The sequence below is a fragment of the Antechinus flavipes genome, chromosome 3 (genome assembly GCF_016432865.1).
Source record: "Antechinus flavipes isolate AdamAnt ecotype Samford, QLD, Australia chromosome 3, AdamAnt_v2, whole genome shotgun sequence".
NCBI classification, from domain to species: Eukaryota; Metazoa; Chordata; class Mammalia; order Dasyuromorphia; family Dasyuridae; genus Antechinus; species Antechinus flavipes.
The window spans coordinates 74,976,883-74,982,882 of NC_067400.1; the positions used below are offsets into that span (position 1 = coordinate 74,976,883).

Genomic DNA, 6,000 nt, shown 5'->3' on the forward strand with positions numbered 1-6,000 from the left:
CCTTGGAGAATTTCAAAAGGTATTTCATCAAGGTGCCTTTTCTTAATTTATTATTTATTTATTTATTCATTTATTTATTTGTTTATTTTTTACATTTAACAGCTAGAAAATAACTGAGTTAGAGGAGAAGCTCCTAATCAGAAGCCATGAGCTATTTTCTTTTAATTTTAAAAGCTTTTTATTTTCAAAATATATGCACAAATAATTTGACAAGATTGACCCTTGCACAGCTTTGTGTTTCAGATTTTCTCCTCCTTTCTGTCACCCCTCCCCTCCTTTTCTTTATTTTAAAATATATATAGGCATATAGTCATTGATAACAGTATCCTTGCATTATTTTTCACTTGTTATATGATTAAAGACTTAATAGACATCATATTTCTTGCCCAAGGCAATTTGTTCTTAAAAAATCATATTGCTACACACACACACATTTGCATATACACATATATGTATATATATTTGCTCATCCATTTAGAGTCAAAAGAAACTTTAGAGATTATCAGTTCATTGTCAGTATTTTAGAGATGAGAAAACCAAGGTATCCAGGGATAACGTGACTTACTCAGAGTCACACAACTTGTAGTAGTAATGGGATCTGAACACTATTTTTCCTATGGCAAGTCTAACTTGCTAACTACTATGCCAAGTTGTCATACACACACATACATACATACACATATGCATTTAATATGCAGACATCTGTTACATTGTTATAATTTTTCAAAAGAAATGCTATATATTTGGGGGATTTTTGTGGGGGGAAAGGTCATTTCTACATCCAAAATTATACATTTAATGGACCACTAACATAATAAATTCTCAAAGTATTATATTTATAGGGAATTATTGGGTTACCTATTTAATAAACATTTATAAATCATTTATTCCATAAATCAAATCACCATCCTTGGCAGTTCCCAAACACTAATCCCCTCCACTCTCTTTTTAAAATGTAAGCTCCTTGCGGGCCAAGAATTGTCTACTTTTTTGTGTTTTCATCCTCATAACAGTGTCTGAGGCAGGATAAGCACTTAACACATTTTTTTTTCTTCTTTTTAAAATCCTTTTGTAGTTCATACATTATGATGTCTTTCTATGTGAGGTAGTAATCGCTTAGCATTAGTAACCATTATATAAATATTAGCTATTATTATTATTAATTCTAACAAGAAGTTGTGTGGGACAAAGTCCCAGGAGAAGTCTAGGAAGGGGACCAAATCACTTCTGGAGTCTCACAATAACCTCAAAGTGAAAAGAATACAATCTATAGTATGGCATTCAACTCTGGCCAAGGTACCGGTATGGTTTGCTTCCTTCATTTAGAGTTTAAATAAGTTCTTGATAATACAGTTTCATTGACAAGCTGGGGGTAATGTCATTAAGCTTTTGTTATTATTCCACATAATATTTAATACAATGTCATGAATACAGTGGGGACTTAATAAATATATGCTGAGTGAATAAATTAATAAAAATACTGTGCTATAATACTCAACTAGTATGGATACAGTGATGCCACTGGTTTAAAAAAAAGTGGGGTATATTATGTGTAGACAGAGCTAGATTGAATGACAAAATGCCTAAAAAGGATTGTGTCATTTAAATATCAAGTTGAAAGAAAAGGTATAAAGAAAGAAGAATTCAGTGAAGAGATACAAACCATATCTATAAACAATACTATAAAGGTTGTATTATTTTTCTGTTTTTGTTTGCCTAGAACCAAGCACAGTACCTAGCACATAGCAATTGCTAATAGAAACCTGCAGAAGCCATTAACCAGATTCTAGCTATGCCAATGCTATGAAAGCAAAGATAGAATTAAAATGGCAAATGTGTGATGTAGCTTAAAAGAAAAGATATGACTCACAGGCCATATTAATATGCTGAGATCTTCTTAACCTACATATCATAAGAGCTCATGACAGTTCTTCAGAATCATTATAAAGGCTCACATGTTTCACTAGTGATTTACTTAATTATTTCTAGATTTGCAATATGGAGTTAAGACATGAAGTATTGATCTGTGGGTGGTAACAAGGTTACTATGACTGCTATTTTGAATTCTTTAATCTGATCTGGAAAGAATTAAGAGAACTGAGGGGAATTATATCACCTAAGTCAAAGAAACTTGACACAAGGTGGTTTGGTAGAAAAGAATTTGGTGTTGGAATTAGGAGATGTAGGTTTGCAAGATCACAAGATTTAGAGTTATTAAAAACCTTAGACAGAATTTAGTCCAGTTCCCATTTTGCAGATTAAAAAAACTGGAGAAGTGAAAGGATTTTCAGAGTCATATTTGATACAACATGAGCAGAAACTGGCTTCTCTCAATAAACCCACTGCCTTCCACTGAGTTTTGATAATCTATTAATCATATGATCGTGTTAAGTCATTTAACATCTCCAAACTTGGTTTTCTCACCTGTAAAAGTCCTGTGAACAACTATCCACTCAATGACAAAAGAAGGTTTTGTGGACCCCTTGTGGTGGATTTCTTGGAGGCCATCAGCATAATAATAAGTGCCTAAAATCACAGATCTAGCTATGAAAGGGATCTCAAATCCAAATCCTCTTCATGTTCCAGATGAAAAGCTGAGACCCAGCAAGTAAAAGTGAGTTTCCCCAAGATTGCTGTTTAGTTCACAGGTTTATTATGAAGAAAATGCTTAAACTGCTATGTAATTATGAATTATCAGTAAATACAAAAACTAAAAATCATAGTGAGTTTCAATATTAATATAGAAAATACTTGGACATAGCAATTTACATTACATTTAGTAAATGCAATCACTTTTACATCAGTATTAGCTGCCTTTTAAATGTCAACATCCAAACTATATTTCTCAAGTTTTAGCAGTAATAGGGTGTGTCATGAATCTAAAGTAACATTGTACATTTGCGTCACAAGAATATATGTTCAGAAAAAGCTTCACATAGCATCCTTCTTTCTTCTCACTTCTGACAATTAGAAATTTTGAAAACTGAATTAAACCAAAAGTGGTGAAAGAATGAAGTTGTCCCTCCAGGCCAAAATTACATTTCAGGTTATATATTTCTGGCCAAGTCCAAGCTTCCTGAAAATATATACTATGCACATAAACACAATTTATTTAGCTTAGGGGAACATTACTGGATGCTGTTATCAGAAAAGGAGTTTTGGCCTTGAGTTCCAAGTTCTCTATGAGCCTGCTCTTTAGTTACTACTGGGATACAGCTACAATTTTAGGGCTCCTGAAATACCTTCTGGAGTGACCTATGAAGTAAGAACTGTGCCAGTTTCATTGGGTAATGCTCTCTCAGCACATTCTTTTCCACTCTCCTCCCAAACCCTGTTTAAGGTACTGTAAGCATGTCATTCATCAGGGAGGGAAGAGGGAGTTGCTGCAGAGAATGAGTAAGTCCTGAATCTGAGACTCCTCCTAAATCCATTGGCTCTGATATCCTTTAGTCTAGACATAAAAGAGAAGTCTAAACTAGCACAGGTGCAACCAAAATGAACCAGATCCCCTGCTAAGAAAGGGATAGTAGTAGTGAAATAATAGAGGCTAGAGAAATTTAAATTGTTAGAATAAAGAAAACATTTCTGAAACAAGCCATTTGGATTGCAAAGGTCTAACAAAAGATTCTCCATTTTTTAAGGGGAGGGACCTCTCACAAAATTGTTGGAAATACACAATAACCTTATGACAAATTGTAAAATGCAGAACATTAAATAAGTTGCATAGTAAAAATCTTGCATTAGTAACTCTAAATAGACAATGATATTCTGTTGAGCAAATTATTTATAGATCTGAGCCTGTAAAGACTAGATAAAAATCAATAAAAATATAATTTTTAAAGAGATAGACCAGAATAACATTCTTGGTTGAAAAAGAAGCCTTTTAGTATATGCATATGTGTGTACATACATATATATGTATATATACAATGTAAATATTATACACAAACATACATGCTAATTGAGACACCAACTATTCATATCACCATAAGGATTTCCAAAATGCACACACCTACCCAACAAAACCAGGGCTTCATGGTACCTTCAGATAAAGGATAGAATCTTCTCAGTTATATATGCTACAAAGGGACCTAGAAAGTCTTTGTCTATTTAATTTTTTAAAAATTATAATAATCCATAGCTAAATGATACAGCAAAAGAGATTTGCCTTTACTTAGGGCTGGTACCTGCAGCCCATGCATGGGACATTTTGCATAATTTCTCTTACATAAAAAGGCTTTGTTCTCCACCGCCTCACTGCGGCTGAAAACCTCTATTTCAGTTTGCAGACATTTCCTCCTCTGACTGGTCTTTTAAAAATAAATATTTTAAAATACAAATTAATTGTTCTTATAGAACAACTCCACCATACAAACAAAAACTTCCCAACAATATCCTTTGTCTTGTATTATAGCTAACCCAATTTCATTTTACAATCCTTCAACATTCAAATAAAAATTCTTGGCCAAAAATGAACTATTTCAAATGTTTTTGTTTCTGTCCCTTTGTAATTTTAAAAAAAAATAACCCTTTATATTTTCTTCTTTTAAGATTTTTACACAGATTACTCAGAAGGGATGCACACAGCAGATGGTACATGGCAACCATCCCAAATAGGCTTGTTACTGGTAAAAGCGTTTTATTTTCTGACAAAAGCCTTTTAGTCCTGTGATGCCAGTTAGAAGAAAATCGATTTCCCAGTTTGCAGGGGATGGTCTTTCCGAATCCTGCCTCTTGCCTTCTTACCCCCTCCTCCAAGCACACACACATCCCCACTCCCACCCCCCTCACACACACTTTCTTGAAATTTCCATCCTTAAACAAAAGAGGAGGGTGGGGAAAGGGAGGCAACACTGCAGCCCAGGAACAACCATCATGTAAAAAAAAATTTTTTTTAAAGAAAGAAAAGAACAGCTATATTGGCCGGTGCTTTCCATCTTCCTTGCTAAAAGATTATTTGGATTTTGAACGTGATTTTTGCCTCATCCCCCTTTTCTTTTTCATTGGGGAAAATAATTTTTCTTTTATTCTGGTACTAATAAATTACTACTTATAAAGGTATTAATAAAGGTCTGCTTTTTTTCACTTACCCATCATCGTGAAGCTTGCAGTAAGTTAAATGCAGTTAGATAGAAAATTAAAAATAGATAACTAAAAATCTCTCCTCCCCGCCCCACCCCCCAGCTCCTCTTTCGTTTACCTCTGGTACCATTGCCTACTCCCCCATACACTACCCGGCTCAGGTAATAGCAGCTCTGGACAATACTAACTCTGATACTAAGCATGACAAAGTGCAAGTCTGCAGTTCATAGAGCCGAGCAGTCTCTCATCTAGACAGGTAAACAGATGGACAACAGAAGTACCCACGACATACAGATCTGAGGAAGGCACTGATGGTTTCGGACACCCTCTGGAAACTGAGGGTTTTGACAGCTCGGTCAATTTCCACCCGCCTCCTAGGTGACCTGACAAAGGGGGTGAGGTCAGTGTGAGGGTGCTGGTGAGGGAGGCGTTTCCCCACCCATTTTAGGGAGACCTCTTTTGGGATCATAAGTGAGGTGGGTTGGAGAAAAAGCCTCCCATATCTGACTAGACATAGGTGTATCTTACCTGGGCGCAGATCCTGGGAGAAACCGCCACAGCTACTGCTGTGGACCAGACAGCTCAGGTCTCGGGGAGGGAGATCAGAGGAAGAGGGACAGGAGGAAGAGAGGAGGAAGCGAGGCGAAGGGAAGCGAAACGCTGTTGCTGCCGCTGCTGTTGCTGCTGCTGTTGCTGTTGCTGCTGCTGCTGCTGCTGCTGCTGCTGCTGCTGCTGCTGCTGCTGCGGCAGCCGCTGGGTGAATGTCCTATTGCAACCCAAGCACACTAGTCTCAGTCTGGGAGCAGTCTCGGGGACGCCTCTTCATCAGCTAGCCCGGCCCCAGAGCCACGCCTTCCAGTTCTGCCCACCCTCCCCCCCCACCCCTTCGCCTCAAACACACCTCCCCCTCTTTCCAGC

At 36.7% G+C, this 6,000-nt stretch overlaps 1 protein-coding gene across 21 annotated transcripts in view; it reads right to left on the bottom strand.

Moving 5' to 3' along the window:
* The window catches only part of MAP2 (microtubule associated protein 2), a 350,338-nt gene extending 344,597 nt beyond the window's left edge, over nt 1-5,741 (bottom strand). For 7 of the 21 annotated variants that reach the window (XM_051983656.1, XM_051983655.1, XM_051983649.1 and 4 more), the window contains exon 1: nt 5,611-5,738. The gene's annotated coding sequence lies outside the window, so the exon portion shown is untranslated. Of the gene's footprint in view, nt 1-5,610 lie in introns of all 21 variants that reach the window. The other 14 variants (XM_051983645.1, XM_051983661.1, XM_051983640.1 and 11 more) reach the window with 5 other exon arrangements.
* Between the last annotated feature and the right edge of the window lie 259 nt (nt 5,742-6,000).